The sequence below is a fragment of the Lontra canadensis genome, unplaced genomic scaffold, assembly GCF_010015895.1.
Source record: "Lontra canadensis isolate GAN:19392208 unplaced genomic scaffold, GSC_riverotter_1.0 scaffold9, whole genome shotgun sequence".
Lineage (NCBI taxonomy): Eukaryota > Metazoa > Chordata > Mammalia > Carnivora > Mustelidae > Lontra > Lontra canadensis.
In genome coordinates this window covers 18,803,194-18,820,406 of record NW_022631003.1, presented here as the reverse complement: position 1 = coordinate 18,820,406, position 17,213 = coordinate 18,803,194, and positions in this window count along the sequence as shown.

Sequence of the window (17,213 nt, the reverse complement as noted above, 5' to 3'; positions counted from 1 at the left end):
GCCTGGGTGGCTCAGTTGGTTGAGCGACTGCCTTCGGTTCAGGTCATGATCCTGGACTTCCAGGATCGAGTCCGGCATCGGGCTCCCAGCTCCTTGGGGAGTCTGCTTCTCCCTCTGACCGTCTCCTCTCTCATGCTCTCTCTCATTCATTCTGTCTCACATAAACAAATAAAATCTTTAAAAAAGAAAAAAGAAAAAAAATGACTTAAAAATGACTTAAAAAAATTAGGGGATCTCAAGATGGTATGCAGACTTTGACAGATGACTCTAAGTGTATTACAAATGGATGAGAGAACATCAGGAAGGGGATGGGGGAGAAGGAGCTCACTAAGTAACTTTAGTAACCACTGTTTGGACTGGGAATTGTAGGGTTAAAGACAAAAGATGCTATATGCAAACACTGTTCTCCAGTTAGTAAATTTGTTCCTCATGGGGTTATAAGTTAACAATTCTGAAACTGTTTTACATGTAAAGTAAGCAATAATGGACAAACAAGTAACAAGATGGTGGAGAATGGGAACCAGATTTCCCACTATCAGAGAGGGAAGTTACAGATAAGCAAAGGGAAGTAGAAGAAACCTTATGGTACTAGATTAGAGCCATTAACTCATATTTATCTTTAAATACATATATCTCATACATCTCCACATTTAAATTATGAACATATATAGCATACATCACTATGAATTTGTATTTAACTTTAAATATATTAAATATTTGAATTAAATACATATTTTATAAGTTATAATTTAGGAATTGAGTTGTATTTAAATATATTTAAAGTTAAATATGAGTTCATGCTGATGTATGATAGATATATATTCACACAATGGTATAGAAATAATAATGGTTACTTGTATAAACATGGGTTAATATATTTTTTATATGTTATTTACATATAACATATATTTTATATTATAATAGATATAGAAATAATAGGTGTATCTCTACATATTATATATTATAGTAGATATAATAAGATACAGAAATAGTAGAAATGTGTAGAACCATGAGTTAATATTTTTTCATATATTATTTAGAATATATTATTTAAGTATTATATTATGTATTATGTATGTACTATAATATGTATTTATATATTATATCATAATTACATGTGTTTTATATATCTATATGTTCTAGCTCTGCTCCAGAGAGGGCCTAGAAAGTGACACTGAGTATAGGATTGTGCGAGAAAATGCAAGATGCCCAAGTAAATTTGAATCTCAGAAAAACTGAATATACCCACTTTCATAAATCTGTAATGGAGCAAAATATCTGTGGAAGGGTAATGCCAGGGAACTGGAACTGGGTGGCTGGTGATGGAGGGGAGGAAGGCTGCTTTTCACCACACACCCTTTTACCAAATGCATGTGTTTCCTACTCACAAAATAAACAATTCAACAAGCAAAACCTTATAGGTGCCTCAGTAAATAAAGATATTTTCTAGAAATTGGGAGAAAAATAACATTTTAAACCTTCTCTGCTTTTTAGGGAAAGCTTGTACAATTGTACTGTAAGCCTCAGAGTCCACTGTTCTCTCTCCATGAGCAGTATTCTCTGCCCTTCTGCAGACAGCTCGTGGTCTTGGGCAGTGTAACCTTTCCTTCCCAGACCTTCTTCCTGACCCGGGGAAGGGAGACAGCCTGAGAATCTGGATGGGGAGACAGGAAAAGGCTCTGCTCCCGGGGATAACGGCCATTTAATCAAAGTCTCCCCTTGAGTTCGAGAAGCGAGACTCTTATTCTCAGCTGTTGACACATGGAAATCCCTTAATTAAACTCAGCCTGGGTACCGTGCCAGTCAGCTCAGGCTAGTGACAAGGCAACATGCTTTAAATGAGGTAGAGGAAACATTTTTTTAATGGAAGGAATAATTAGCATGAGAAATTCACTGTCACAGAATCTCATAGAGACAAGGTAGCCCGCTTATCATAACCTGAAAAAGAGAAAGACAAAGAAAGGCAAGCTTTCAGCACTACTGGGATAAGAATGGCCTCGCAGGGACAGTGCAAGCCAGGGTGAAGCTTCCCAGGTCTCTTGAGGCATATGGTAATCGTCAGAAAGGAATGCGGAGGTCAAGAGAGATTTCCTCCCCACGAGCAAGAGCAAAAAACTGTAGACCAGCAGCACCCTGCGAGGGGGAAGTGGGAGGGGACTGTCTGCCTCCTGCAGGTTTGGGCAGAGTGGGGAGCCAGAGATACTAGGAGTGAATTAAATAGTGTAACTAAACTTCTCCCTTGGTTGAAATCCCTGAAAAGGGAAACGAGTGTAACAGCCCGATGGTCCCATGTCCAGGTCAGCAGACACGGCACAAGGACCAAGCTTTCCTCCACGCGTAGGGACTCATGCCCTCCTCACAAGAGCCTTCTGTGTGGAGGACAAGGCCCTTAGTTTGATACGAAAGTTTCAGGACTGAAGAGCAGAACTCCTGACTCCTATGCTCCAGTCTTGTTTCCTGAACTGCCAGAAGTCATGTAGGAAGATATCAACTTTATCAAGCTTCTCCACATTCGTGTCCCCTTCTCTGCTCTCTTACCTGAAGGGAGAAGTTCCTCACCAAGGGCTCAGATCTCACAGCCTTGGTAAGGATCGGCTGGAACTGGGCATCCTGCACTAGTGTGTGGGCAAGAGGAAACAACCTAAAAACAACCCTCACGTAGCTCAGAGAATGCACTGTCTGAAGCATCCCTTTAAAACAACCACCACCACAACAACAACCACAACAACATCAGGTCTTTGGTACTGTGGTGAGCTTCAGCCACGGACACCTTTTCTTTTCTTAATTTATCTTTCTTCCTTTCTTCCTTCCTTCCTTTCTTTCCTTCTTTCTTTCAGGCTTTATTTATTTGACAGAGAGAGACACACACACACAGAGTGAGAGAGAGAACACAGGCAGGTAGAGTGGGAGAGGGAGAAGCAGCCTCCCCGCTGAGCAGGGAGCTGGATGTGGGGCTCGATCCCAGGACTCTGGGATCATGACCTGAGCTGAAGGCAGATGCTTAACCACTGAGCCACCCAGGTGCCCCATGGACACCTTTTCTTGTGTTGCTTTGTTGGTGCTTTTATATGATGTCATGTGTCATGTGCTGTTGACTGGCAAGGTCACGGAATGCTGCACTCTTGATGACAAGCCACCAGGTCTGCCCCTGTGCAGCTCCGGAGTCTTCTCTGCGGCAGGAAAGGAATAGGAATTGTGAAAAGGGATACGATGGGGGGGGTGGGGGCAAGATGTTCTACTGCTTCATGATGACTCCCCTGTGAGGTCTCTCCCTTCTGTGTGATTGGCTAGATGCCCGATCATCTCCTCTACCTCGGTGCACTTGAAATCAACAGACTTTGTTTGAATTCTGACTTTGGCACTAGCATTCTTAGTATAAATTACTTAATATCTCTAAAATTTTATGTCATCATTTATAAAATATCATTAAAAATGGCACTTGACTGGGGCACCCGCGTGGCTCGGTAGCTGAAGCATCTCTCTTTGGCTCAGGTCATGATCCTGGGGTCCTGGGATGCATTCCTGAGTGTGGCTTCCTGCTCAGTGGGGAGTCTGCTTCTCCCTCTCCCTCTGCCCCTCCCTCCCCTTCATGTGCTCTCTCTCTTTCTCTCTCGCTCAAATAAATAAAATGGCTATCCATAAAGATGTTGGGAGGAATAAATAAAGGAATTAAAATTGTTGCCAAAACCATTTTGTCATTAAGTGCTTCATCTGAATGATATGGCATCTGAGTCTTTTTTTAAAATATATATTTTTTAAGATTTTATTTATTTATTTGACAGAGAGAGAGATCACAAGTAGGCAGAGAGGCAGGCAGAGAGAGAGGAGGAAGCAGACTCCCTGCTGAATAGAGAGTCCAATGTGGGGCTCGATCCCAGGACCCTGAGATCATGACCTGAGCTGAAGGCAGAGGCTTAACCTACTGAGCCACCCAGGCGCCCCAGGGTACCTGAGTCCTAGCATCACCCTTTTACAAGTATCTAGATTCGTTCTTATCAAAGACAGTTTCTGACTGTTACAGACTTGCCGTGGAAGGGAATACCCCACAGAGATGCCTAAGTAAATTTACAAAGGGTTTTGAAATATTCAGCAGGAAATTTCTGTGATAGAAGAAAAGGATTGTTCGGGGAGGACCTAGTATGTCACTCCTTGTATGTGTGACCTGTAAACCCTTAGGAAAGAATCAGTTACACTATGGCATTTGATACATCTATGTTCAACAAGTGTTAGTTAGCAGAGTTAATTTATTAGTAATCAAAAAGGACACAAAAGCAATTTCTATCTGCTTATAGCTTGGTGGCTTTTAAATTCTTATGCAAAAAAATACATTCTTATCCATTTTAATTAATCTCATAGAAATTTTCTTTTCAAATTAAAAAAAAAATGAGGGGCGCCTGGGTGGCTCAGTGGGTTAAAGCCTCTGCCTTCGGCTCAGGTCACGATCTTAGGGTCCTGGGATCGAACCCCGCATCAGGCTTTCTGCTCAGCAGGGAGCCTGCTTCCCTTCCTCTCTCTCTGCCTGCCTCTCTGCCTACTTGTGATCTCTCTCTGTCAAATAAATAAATAAAAATCTTAAAAAAAATTTAAAAATTAAAAAAAATGACTCCTCTCCAACATCCTTGAATACCTTTGACAGAAAACAGTAATATCCCCTTTCTCTTAAAACAATATTTGTTTGAACATATTTGGCTAAAAACATGTGGAACTCCCAAATAACTTTCCCTTCAGATAATACAGAAAATCATACAGTTTGCAAACTCTCTGTTAAAGACTCTTGGGATTTAGTAAAGAGGAGAACAAAAAAATGTGTCTAACTTTCCTTCTGGCCTGACTTCCTGTGATCCCTAGTTTCCTAGCCCAGACGGTAAAGACACAAAAACACCACTGTCTGGGGAGCACAACTTCTCGAGCTGTTTCTGCAGGCTTGCACTTAGCATCGAGCACAGGATCATTTCTCCCACTCTTGCTTTTTGGGTTTCCTGCAGCCTCTTGTCCTGTCCTTGCAACGTCCAAAGCCACACATGGGCTCATGGGCTCCATCTAGTGGTTGCTTCTCAAATAATCCAAGACTGGAAATGTTTTCTACGTGGGTTCCAGGACATTTGATCCAACCTTTGTTTTGATCTATGGAACAATTTAGACCTAGGGAAATGAAGCAGAGCGTGCTTGGCACACAGTTCGTTAGTGGTGGAACTGTAGCTCCACCTCCAAGCCCCCTTTCTCAGCTACATTCACTGTGTTCCCACTCCAACCTGTCCCTCCTTCTCTGATTTTACCCAGGTACGCACTGTCCAGTGCTGGCAGACAATGGGCTACTCCGCAGGAAGATAAACATCCTGACATTCAATTCTAATGTGAAAATAAGCAGGATGCATAAAAAAGGACATTTGAAATTATTATAGATACAGCAATAGAAAAAGTTATGTACTTCTGTTGGCTGTATGTAAAGGTTAGTATGCTTTTATTTTTTTTTAATTTTTAATTTTTTTTTTAGAGACGGGGTTACAGCGAGGGACAGGGGAAGAGAATCCCAAGCAGGCTTCACACCCAGTGTGGAGCTAGACGTAAAGCTCGATCTCACGAGTCCGAGATCATGATCTGAGCCGAAATCAAGGGTCGGATACTTCACCAAGCAAGCCACCCAGGTGCCCCAGGTTAGTATGTTTTTAAAATTCAACAGTAAGCTTCGTTGAATTAATGAAAGACACAGCAGACTTCAGTGTAGGAAGAGTCCGTGGAGGAGATGGAAACCCGTTATCTCCCCAAATATGAAGGAGTAGAGAAGATGGAGGAAGTTCCCAGGATGGGGCATTTCAGGAATATGGAAATGCATGAAAAAAAGCATTCATATGATAAAGAGGTTGGTTGGAGCCCCTAGGCAGATATTGGGGATTTTACAAATAATTTTTCTTTTATCATACCTACTGATAGATTGTTAAAGTGGCCATGTAAGTTTTGACATAAGTTTACACCAAGAGAGCCATTGCCACGGTGGAGATAATGAACATATCCATCATCCCCCTCCCCCGCAAAATTTCCTGGTGCCCTTGGTGATCCTAAGTTTTCCCTCTGGCCCCTCCCTGCTCGGTCAGTGATCTGCTTTCTGTCACTATAGATGAGTTTGCATTTTCTAGAATATTAATACATTTAGAAGTTTTGTTTTAAAAGAACTTCAAACTCAGAAAAATTTTAAGAATAGCACAAGAACCTCTCTATACATCCTTGGTCATTTGTTAACGTTTTGCCACATTCGTCTTATCATTCTATCTGTATACTTGTGCGTATCACTGTTATTATTTCGTTTCTGAACCAGTTGAGAGCACTGAAGACACAATATCCCATTACCTTTTATTACTTCTGGGTGTATTCCCCTCAAACAAGGACACTTACATAACCAGAGTGAAACCATCAAGATCAGGAAATGAATATTGCTATAATATTGCCATCTGCCAATACACCCATGGACCCCTTTCAAATTTCAAAAGGCGTTTCAATAATACTCTTTATAATTTCAGAATCCAACCCAAGATCATGTGTTGTATTTAATCATTACGTCTCTTTTACTCTCCCTCAACCTGGAACATTTCCTCATTCTTTCCTGGTCTTTCACAACCTTGACTTTTTTTTTTTTTAAAGACAGCAGGCTAGGGGGTGCCTGGGTGGCTCAGTGGATTAAAGCCTCTCCTGGGATCGAGCCCCAGAGCCCCACATCGGGCTCTCTGCTAAGCAGGGAGCCTGCTTCCTCTCTGCCTACTTGTGATCTCTGTCTGTCAAATAAATAAATAAATAAATCTTAAAAAAAAAAAGAAAGCCAGCAAGCTAACTACTCTGTAGTATGTCCCTCACTTTGGGTTTGTCTGATGTTTTCTCATTATCAAATTCCAATGATGCAGTGTTGGCTGGAATTTCATTGAAGGGGTGCTGTGTTTTCTGTTTACCAGAAATAACTTAATGTGGGTTTATCCTGTTACTGATAATGTTATATTTTATCATTTGATGATGATGGTGTTGACTAAGTTTTTCCACTCTAGTTAATTAGTAAGTATTTTGTACTCACTAACTTAATAAGCAGGGAAATATTTTGGGGAGCTCTTTTGAGACTATGTCCATATCCTCATTAATTGTTCACATGCTGGTTTTAGCAACCAAGGATTCTATCTGAATTAGTTATTGCTGGATGGTTGCCAAGTCATGATTTTCTAATTCCATCATCCCTTCTATATGTATTAATTGGCCTTCTACCATAAAGTAGAGCTTTCTCTTTTTCCTCACATTTATTCGTATTATTTATATCTGTATGAATTCATGAATTTTGATTTTTTCAATGGATCATAACCAGTTAGTGTCACTAGTTTTGATGCTCAGGCTGTCCCAGATTTGGCCGGAGGGAGCCCCATTACACCACATCCTGTGTCCTCCAGGCATGTCCTCCTACTTCTCTGAGTGCTTCTTTACTTTCTGGCACATAATTTCCAGACTCATCTTATTCTTGTCCTGTCCTAGCCCTGCAGTCAGACATTTCTCCAAGAAGCCAGAAACGGAGATGTGGATGCAGGATGCTCATGGCAACTGAGGCGCCATTGCTTCTAAGCCCTTCCTGAGTGCACATGACTAGGACATACGACACATCTCTACACGGGTATCTACTTCTACATCATCATCTCTCTCTCTTTTTTTATTTTTAAAATTTTTTAGAGAGAGAAAGAGTGCCGGTGGGGGAGGGGAGGGAAGAAGGAGAGGAAGAATCATAAGCAAGCTCCACATCCAGCATGTAGCCCGACTTGGGGCTCAATCTCATGGCCTGAGATGGTGATCTGAACTGAAATCAAGAGTCGGATGCTTAACTGACTGAACCACCCAGGTGCCCCTATCCTCTCTCTCTTTCCCCATCTACCTCACCATCATGTTATCTAAAAAAGCCATGCCTTCAGACCAGTACCTCCAATTCCAGTCCAGTCCCACAGCTTCTCCCTTCCACGCATGTGACGCCTTTCTCCAGTTGTGGGAAACGGCTTGACTGTCCTCCTCCTATTCACTCACTTGCTTAATCCTCTTGCATGAAGCCCATCTCCCAGCTGTGCCAGCCCTCCCCTACCACCCAACTCTGAAACAGGGAAGGTGAAACAGGAAATGAGTTCTCTCTTCTCCTTCCCCATTCTCTCCATGCACAGTATTTTATTTTCTCTATTCAATATTGCCCCAATCTGTTCTCTCCCCTCAGATCTACCCCCACTGCCTTAGTTCAAGCCTTTGACAGATGCTGCTGCTCCTGGTCTTGCCTCCAGTAACACATCCTGCCCACAGTGGCCCTGACGATCTTTCGGAACGCAACATGACCCATTACTCCTCTCCTTTAAACTCTCCAGTGACTCCCCATTGCCCATGGAATTAAGTGAAACTCTCCTACCGTACCATGAACCAGGCCCGGTCTCTACCTCCTCTGTCATGTTTGCCTCCCCCTCCCTTGGACCTTCAGTAGAAATGAATTTGTGCTGTTGGTAGCATAGACCACCATTTCAGCATCGGGCACCCAGGATTCAGCAACTTCTGCTCCCGGACTCGCCCTTACAAATCCTGAGTAGATGTTTCTGCTTCTAAGAAGCTTCTCTTGACACCCTTTCTCAACAGTTAGTTGCTCCTTTCTGCAGTCCTATTCCTTGTGTGCACATTAATGACTGTCCGGGTCACTCTCCACTGTATGTATTTTTTGTGCAGCTGTCTCTCCTACCAGGTAACCAGTCCAGGGGGCAGGAATGGACTCATTGGCCACTGTAGTTCTAGGATCCAGCCTAGTTTCTGCCGTGAGCTACATACTTGATAAATGACACAGCAAAGGAGAATTTAGGGGGTACGGTGGTCTTTTGGCTCGTGGATGCGTGAATCCAATCTCTGCCTCTGTTGTCACAAGGGCCTCTTCCTGTGCATCTGTGTCTTTCTCCTTGGAAGGACACCAGTCATATCAGATTCAAGGCCCACCCTAATCCAGTGGGACCTTATTTTGACATGATTTTCTGTCAGGACCCCATTTCCAAATTAAGTCACAGTGGCAGGTTCCAGGCAGACATGAAGTCTGGAAGGAAGGACACTATTCAACCCAGTACACCTAGCTTTCGCTGGGGGCAGTGGGGGCACCCCCTCCGTCAGGACCCCTCCCTCTTTATGTCACATGTCAGGCCTACCCTTGTCACCGGGAACATCACAGCCTTCCCTGGTACCCCCCAGCTTCTCACAGGGAAAGGAACACTGGAAGAAACCGTTGTCAAGGGTCACTTGCCAGACCTCATACTCGCATGAACTACTACAAGAAGTTTCCTTCAGAAGGAGTGTGTGAAGAACAGAAGCCCCACTCAGAACCGGCAAGGAGTGTCTCAGGGGCAGCGTCAATAAGAGGAGGATTAGAACATGGCTGCAGAGAAGGTGGCAACCTTGAGCCCAGATGAGAAGCTCTTCAAGCGATTGGATAAAGTAATATTCTTAAAGAATCTGTTCAGAGACGGGGATTGAATGCAGTTGTTAACTGCTCCACCAGCCAATCTGCCCCTGAGATCTGAAGTCGCAGAAAACATAAGGAACTGAAATCAGCACGGACTCTCCCTTGGCCCCCGCAGACAGTCCAGTGCCGGAGGGACCGGTCCGGCTGAACCCTCTTAGGGTATTTTGTCTCCCGTGGGCACTTTTACCCCTAAATCCCAGATCATGCCTTCTAGTACCTCAGGCTGTTGCTTTAAGAGGCAGAGATCTGTTACTGGCTAGTAGAAGGCTGTAAAGGACAATCAGGGGTTGGGGGAGGCGGTGGGTAGTGGTCAAGATTGACCGAATTCTGCTGCTTGGCCTCTCCAGTCTCCAAACCTCTACCCATCCCCCAACCTGGCAGTCGCCCAGGAGCATACCATCCGTCCCCTGTCGCTTACTGCTACCAGGATTTGGGGGTGGGTGCCTTGTGATTTCTGACTGAGCACATGGAAAGTGACATTGCAGGGGTCCAAAGCAGAGAACATTCTAAACCATTTGAGAAGCTGCATTCCCAAGGCATTTGCCAAATGAATTTCAGCCGTAGCAAGAGCAGTGACAGCAGCAGTGGCTCCCCAGAAAAATCCAAAGAAGTGTTGGTCTGTGCAGTGTTGACACCATCGTCCCATGAATCCTTTCCAAAGAAGGCTGGAGGCAGGTGGCTCCCTGCCAAGGGCACTGAGCTGCAGGGAGAGGAAGGGTAGGAAGCAGTGCTTTGTATGCTGCTTGCTTATCAAGAGTCGTGCTGTTTCCTGTGTGCAGGGAATTGTGTGGTCTCTGTGGGGCACTAGGAAGCCTTGGAGGGGACCGTTCATCTTACCGTCCTGCTCATCATTGACTTAATGCTTAATGCTACATAGCATTAAGTCAAAATAAACTTAAATAAGGTAAATAAAATAAACTTAAATAAAGACAACTTAAAAACAAACAAACAAACATAAACATAAACATAAACATAAACAATCATTTCATTATATATTTATTGTGTATTTACTGCATTCTGGACCCCATGCTTAATCATAATCATAAAGGCTCACAGAGAGCAGTAAGGCTGCCTCTGTCCTGGAAACGCTCACAGCCCACCATGGCACTGGGATCAAGGCCCGCAGAGCACCCGCTAGAGAGGCTAGGCAGGCACGTGGGAAACAGAGAATCAAAGTTCGTCTTATTTTGTTTTAAAAAATGGTATGCTTCCCCCCCCCCCAAAAAAAATCAGTCTTTTCATTGTAAGAAGTACCACTGTTATTGTTTAATTTTTAGGACAAATTCTTAAATTTGTAGGTTTTAAACTGGGCCGTGAGTGGGTGTGAAAAATATATACACAATTAACTCTAACACAAACAGAATGTGATCAGTACTGTAAGGGAGTGCCAGAGTGCCGAAGCATTGAGACCCACAGGGACCCCAAAAAGTCTTTCTGGAGGAGGTGCTAACGGAAGTGGACTTTGATGGACAGGTAGGAGGGGTTGGAGCCTGTGGTTTCTAAAATCATTCAAGGTCTTTCCCACTGATTCGCTGTGTGGTGGTAGGCCGAGTGGGCAGGGTGCTCCGGACAAAGGGACTGCTCTGGGAGCAGAGAGGTGTGCTGGGGGAACCCAGTTTTTCTTTGTGCTTGGAGAAGAAGGCACAGGGCACGTCAAGGAACTCGGAACCCGCACTGGTCTAGTTCGGTTGCTGCTGGGCGGGTTCTTCGTGCACCGCCTTTCCCCTTTACAGTCTCAGGCACTGTTTCCAACAGGAAAAGTCTGGATAGACTACTTTCCTTTCTGAAAGGCAAGCTGCCCAGGAGTAAAGCCTGGCATGACCCTCCTGTACTTGACCTGTTAAGGTAGAGAGAAGTCACTCGATGGCTTTCTTGCTTGATGTGCCGAGCATTGGGCTCCACTGTCAGTGTTCCTAGATGGCTTCTGTGTACATAGAGCTGACCTTCAGAGGATGACATCTGAGCTTGCGAACCTGAGTTTCCTGTGCAAAGTACAATGAGTTCCTGATGGTGTCCAGAGCTACAGACATTCTTGTTTGTCTGTGAGCTGCATGACTAATGGGCTTGGCCTCATTACAAATGAAGTGGGCATATGAGAGCATTTGCCAGGGCATCAACTGGTTGGATGGAGGAGAGCCACCCGTGAAAATATCCCAAAGCTTCTTCCTGGTGCAGGTTAGACTCTGGTTCAAAGTGTGCTCTTGTCTGGGGTGCCTGGCTGGCTCCGTCAGAAGAGCACGGGACTTGATCTTGGAGTCATGAGTTCGAGCCCCACATTGGGTCTGGAGATTACTTAAATAAAGACAACTTAAAAACAAACAAACAAACATAAACCAAAGGATGTCCTCGTCCTCGGCACTTTACGCATCATGGTGCAGATCCACATGCCCAGGCCTAGCTCCTGATGTGGCATTGTTCTCCTCTGTTCTGGAGAACCCCTGCCTTTCCCTTCGGGGGCTTACATGTTACTGAAACTCTCATGTGCCTTTTATTCATGAGGTTATGATGGCTTCTTCCCATCCAAATTTATTTCCTCCTTGATCTTATTCCTTCTGCCCTATTTCCATTAAGGGTGAAAGCCCAATATCTACATAAGGGAATTTATAGTAACTCAAAGGGTTCAGTTCTTTTTTTTTTTTTTTTAAGATTTTATTTATTTATTTGTCAGAGAGAGAGAGAGCACAAGCATGGGGAGTGGCAGGCAGAGGGAGAAGCAGGCTCCCCACCAAGAAAGGATCCTGATGCCTGCAGGACTCCATCCCAGGACCCCAGGATCATAACCTGAGCCGAAGGCAGATGCTTAACCTACTGAGCCACCCAGGTGTCCCTTTGAAGGGGTCAGTTATAAGAGTCATGTGACCTGTTGACAGACATTTTGGGTAGTCACGGATAAAAAGGGAGGTAGGCATCAACCTACAGTAACAAACTCAACAGAGCATTTTAAAGATGAAGACAGTTTATGTTACTTTTTAAGGAGTTCGAAGATAAAAAATTTGCAAATTTAAAACATACTTTCACACGGCTCCCTCTTGGGGACTTGCAAACAAAGTTTTGCAAGATGACTCTGGCTGCCAGTTAGGACAGGGGAAAAGTGTTAGATGCGAAAACCTGTTAACTGTTTCATGGACCAACATAAACTGAGTCGTGGTGGGGGAGGTTTCATATTTGCATTCCCATGACACTGCTTATCTCCACTCCTCTTTGAATATGCACATTGACTTTGGATTTATGTAAGATTTTCCAGACGTTGTTGTATGTGAATGCAAAGATGGGGGAAGAGAAGCTGATTTGGTCGTTAAGAAGCCAACTGTGTGGCCACGGCCGTTTATTTGACCTCTCTCAATACTTCCTTCCTTACTTTTAAAATGAGGAGATTGGGCTAAGCATCTTTCCATGTTTAGCCATTCGAGATTAACAGAAGAGAATGCTATGTAGAAGAGTAAATACAGTAGACCCTTGAACAACATGGGTTTGCCCCGCACGGAGCCGTTGACATGTGTATTTTTTCCGATCATGACGATATAATACTGTAAATGTATTTTCCCTTCCTCATGGTTTTCTTAATAGCATTTTCTTTTCCATAGCTTACTTTATTGTAAGAATACCGTATATAATACATGTAACATAGAAAATATGAGTTCGTCGACTGTTTGTTATCGGCAAATCTTCCCATCAACAACAGTCTATTAGCAGTTAAGTTTTCAGGGTATCCAAAAGTTATTCGCAGATTTTTCAGCTGCACAGGGGGCTTGGTGCCCCCAATAGCCATGTTGTTCGAGAGTCAGCCATAATGTCCTAGGACCCAGTATTGGCTTTGATCCTCACAGCTGTGTGAGCTGAATGAGATAATCTCTTTTCCCCAGACCTCACTTCATCTGTAAAATTATAAGATTGGCCTCTATATTCTTTATACCCCTCAGCTGTAATGTTTTGTGGTTTTCCTCAGTTAGGGTAGAAGTCTTATCCTTTCCTTTTGTGCTTTCGACTCCCGCTCTGGGGGGAGAGGAGAGGGAGCTAGGAGAGGCCTGCTACTAATCACTAATTTTCCCTCAGTCCCTCTCTGTTTTGTTCTCCCTCTCTTCCCCCTCCCTTCTTTCTCCCTCCCTCCCCAGCTTTGTCTCCTACTGTTCTTCCAGAAAACTGGGGAGGTTTCCACATAACTGACTTTGCAGGCCTAGCTTTCCACAGAGAATCCCAAGACCTGGATATGGGCGAGGAGAAGGGTAGAAATTCTTAGGCCTTTGCCTTGTTTGTTTTTGATGACAGTTTCATAAGCCCTGTGACTTATAGGTGATTAGGCTCTCTGGGCTGTCAACACTTTGAGCCTTGCATTGCTTAGGAATAGGTTTGGCTGAGAGTGACACAGAGAACCTAAAGTAGCAGCAGCTTTAAAAACCAGAGGCTTATTTTTTCCTCAGGCAATAGTCCAAGGTTTGCTGTCCATGGCTGGCTCGGCTGCCATGATCCATGAGGTCCTCAGGATCCCAGGCTCCTTTGGCACCCCCCGGGTCCCACCATCCCTGGGCTGTAGCTCTTGACCTTTTGATCCACGCCAGGTAATATGGAGGGAAAGTGAGGAAGGGGCCTGGAAACTGCCACCCTGCACTTATGCTCACGCTCCACTGGGCAGACAATGTGACCACATCCAGCTACAAGGGAGGCTGGGAAGTGAAGCCTCCTTTCTGGGTGGGCAGGTGGCCAGGTATCCGGACAAATATGGAGGACTCTTAGGGGTGCCTGGGTGGTGCAGTCAGTTGGGATCAGACTCTTGGGTTCAGCTCAGGTTGTGAGTTCAGGGTCATGAGATTGAGCCCCATGTGCTCAGCAATGGAGTCTACTTGAGTTTCTCTCTCTCTCTCTCTCGCCCCTCCCCCCACATACCTGCTTGCTCTCTTCCTCTCTCTCTCTCTTTCTCAAATATATAAATAAATCTTTAAAAAAAATGAGGACTCCTGTCAGCTGGGGGGAAGGGGAAAACGGATATTTTAGGGTTAACTAACCATCTCTGCTACCACATCCCTTTGACCAGCAAGTCTGGGATATACTCCCTCAATAGAGGGGAGGGGACTGAGTCCCGGGATTTCTAATATCCAGCATCTTTTAATTTCTCTTCAATCTTTCTTATCCTAAAAGACTCCCGGCCACTCCTTCTAGGCAGTGTCATGATCCAAGGACTCTAAGCCCACCTCTACATTGCATGTGTGGAGTGCCTGCTCCGTTATGGGCACTGTATTAGACAAGGGGACCAGAAAGGTAGACAAGGTCCTTCCCCTGAGGAGTCTGCAGTCCAGCAGGCAGAAGCAGACATGTTGGCCAGTTGCCCTTAATTGGTATAGAAGCACTGATAGACGCTTGAACTAGATACAGTGATACAAAAAATACAGGTACAGAAAAGAAATAGTTAATTCTAACTTCAAAAACAGATGGGGGAGGGCTAAGGAAATGCTTCATAAAGGAAGGCTTCATTAAGTTGAGTGTTTAAGGTTAAATTCCTTGAATGACAGGAACAGGGCATCCCTATCTTTTCTTCCTTTTTAATTCCTCTTCCATGACTAATATGTTTTGCTTGCAACCACCTGTATGGAAATAGAACTTGGCCGCTGTCAAATTAAAAATACAGTATTGTTGGCTAAGCTTAAGTTACCAACTTGCATATTTGTACACATGGCAATTCCTGTAACCTTGCCTCTTAAGGAAACTAGACCAAAGATAATCAACTACAAAAATGTCCAAACCTTAATTCTAGGTAATGTTTACAGACTATGGTACAATGTTAACTCTGGTGGTGATTGGGGGGGGGACGTTGTCTCTAGAAGAGGTAAAACAATTGCTTTTACCTGGAGAAATTACAGGATTCTAAACAAGAGCACTTATAAGGGTTGCCTTGGTGGTTCAGTGGGTTAAGCTGCTGCCTTCAGCCCAGGTCATGATCCAGGGGCCTACTTTTCCCTCTCCTCCCACCCCCTCCCGTCTCCTCCCCACTCCTGCTTTCTCTCACTGTCTCTGTCTGTCTTTCTCTCTCTCTCTCTCTCTCTCTCTCTCAAATATATAAATAAAATCTTTTAAAAAACCAAAACAAAAGCGTTTGTAAGCAAGATAATGGAACATGGCTTCACATTTACTGCATTGTTGAGCCATTGACTGCTCCACTACTAACAATCAATTTAAAATGTTTTTTTGTTCCTAGTTATGAGAAGGGGAGTGAAGGCTGAAAAGGAGACATTGATGAGCAATAGAACTTGATGTTTAGGAGAATTTAACTTAAAACCACAGTATAAATTTTTGAAAGATTAAAAATACGTTCATTTCCCCACAAAAATTTAAGAGTGCTTACATTCTTTCAGCTAGATCAAGTTGAACTTTCAAGTTCTTACAAAGTCTTCCCCATGAATTTTATTGATTGACCAAGTCAGCAAGAGCATTCTATTTTTCTCTGAAGTTTCAATGTACACATTTTTCTATGTATGAAGCTTATCTTAGGCTTCCTTATGTATTACTTCTACAATTTTAAACTCCTTGGAGAATTTTTTTTCAAGTATAAAATTCAATTTTATAAACGTGTATTCATTACCTAATAAAGCAAGGGAAACTATATAGAGCAGAGGTCTACAAATGTTTTCAATAAAGGGCCAGAGAGGAAATACTTGAGAATTTACAGGCCCCATACCATCTGTTACATATTCATCTTTGTTTATGTCTTTTTTTTTTTTTTTAACAACATTGAAGAATGTAAAAACCATTCTTAGTTTGTGGACCATACAAAAACAGGCTTCATCTGACTTGTGGGCCTTTTTGCCACCCTCTGAAAAGCCTTGATTTGAAAATCTGACATACCTACAAGGGTGCCTGGCTGGCTCAGTCAGTAAACTTGTGACTCTTGAGCTCAGGGTTGTAGGTTAGAGCCCCTCCCCCACCGTTGGGTGTAGACATTACCTAAAAAAACGATAAAAGCTTTTTTCTTTAAAAGCTTTTATTTATTTATTTGAGAGAGAGAGGAAGAGAGAGAGAGATAAGAGTGGGGCAGGGAAGAGGGAGAAGCAGACTCCCCGCTGAGCAGGGAGACTGACCTGGGACTTGATCCCAGGACCCTGAGATCACAACCTAAGCCAAAGGCAGATGCTTAACTGACTGAGCCACCCAGGTGCTCCAAAAAAATAAATCTTTTTTTAAAAAAAGAGAAACTCTTATCTACCTACAAATGACTATAATACAAAGTGGATACATGAATGCTATTTAAGAGATGTACAAAATGTGTGGCTATGCAGAATCTTGTCCCTTTCCAGTGTTCTCTTTCCTAGCAATGGCATTGTTGTATACACAGTTATGAAGCCAGAGACCTTGGATTCCCACTCAGTGCAACCCCCTCCCTGTCCCTTACCCCTTCCTTGTATTTAATCTGGCATCAAGTTCTGTCCATTTTACCTCCTAAACATCTCCCGAACTGGTCTCCTTCTATCTCACTGCCACACTCCTACCAAACTGTCACCATCTGAGACTTGGAACCTAACTAGCATCTCTAACTTACCCTCATCTGCTTTGCTGCCCTACTAAGAAGGTAGTAGGGGGTAGGGTTTATCCACCTTATTTAACAGAAAACAAAAAAAATTAAGTCCTCTAGATTTTTAAATAAGATACAAAACATAGGAACTACAAAAGAAAAAGAAAGATAAATTGGACTTCATGAAAATAAAAAACTTCTGTTCTTTGAGCACCACTATTA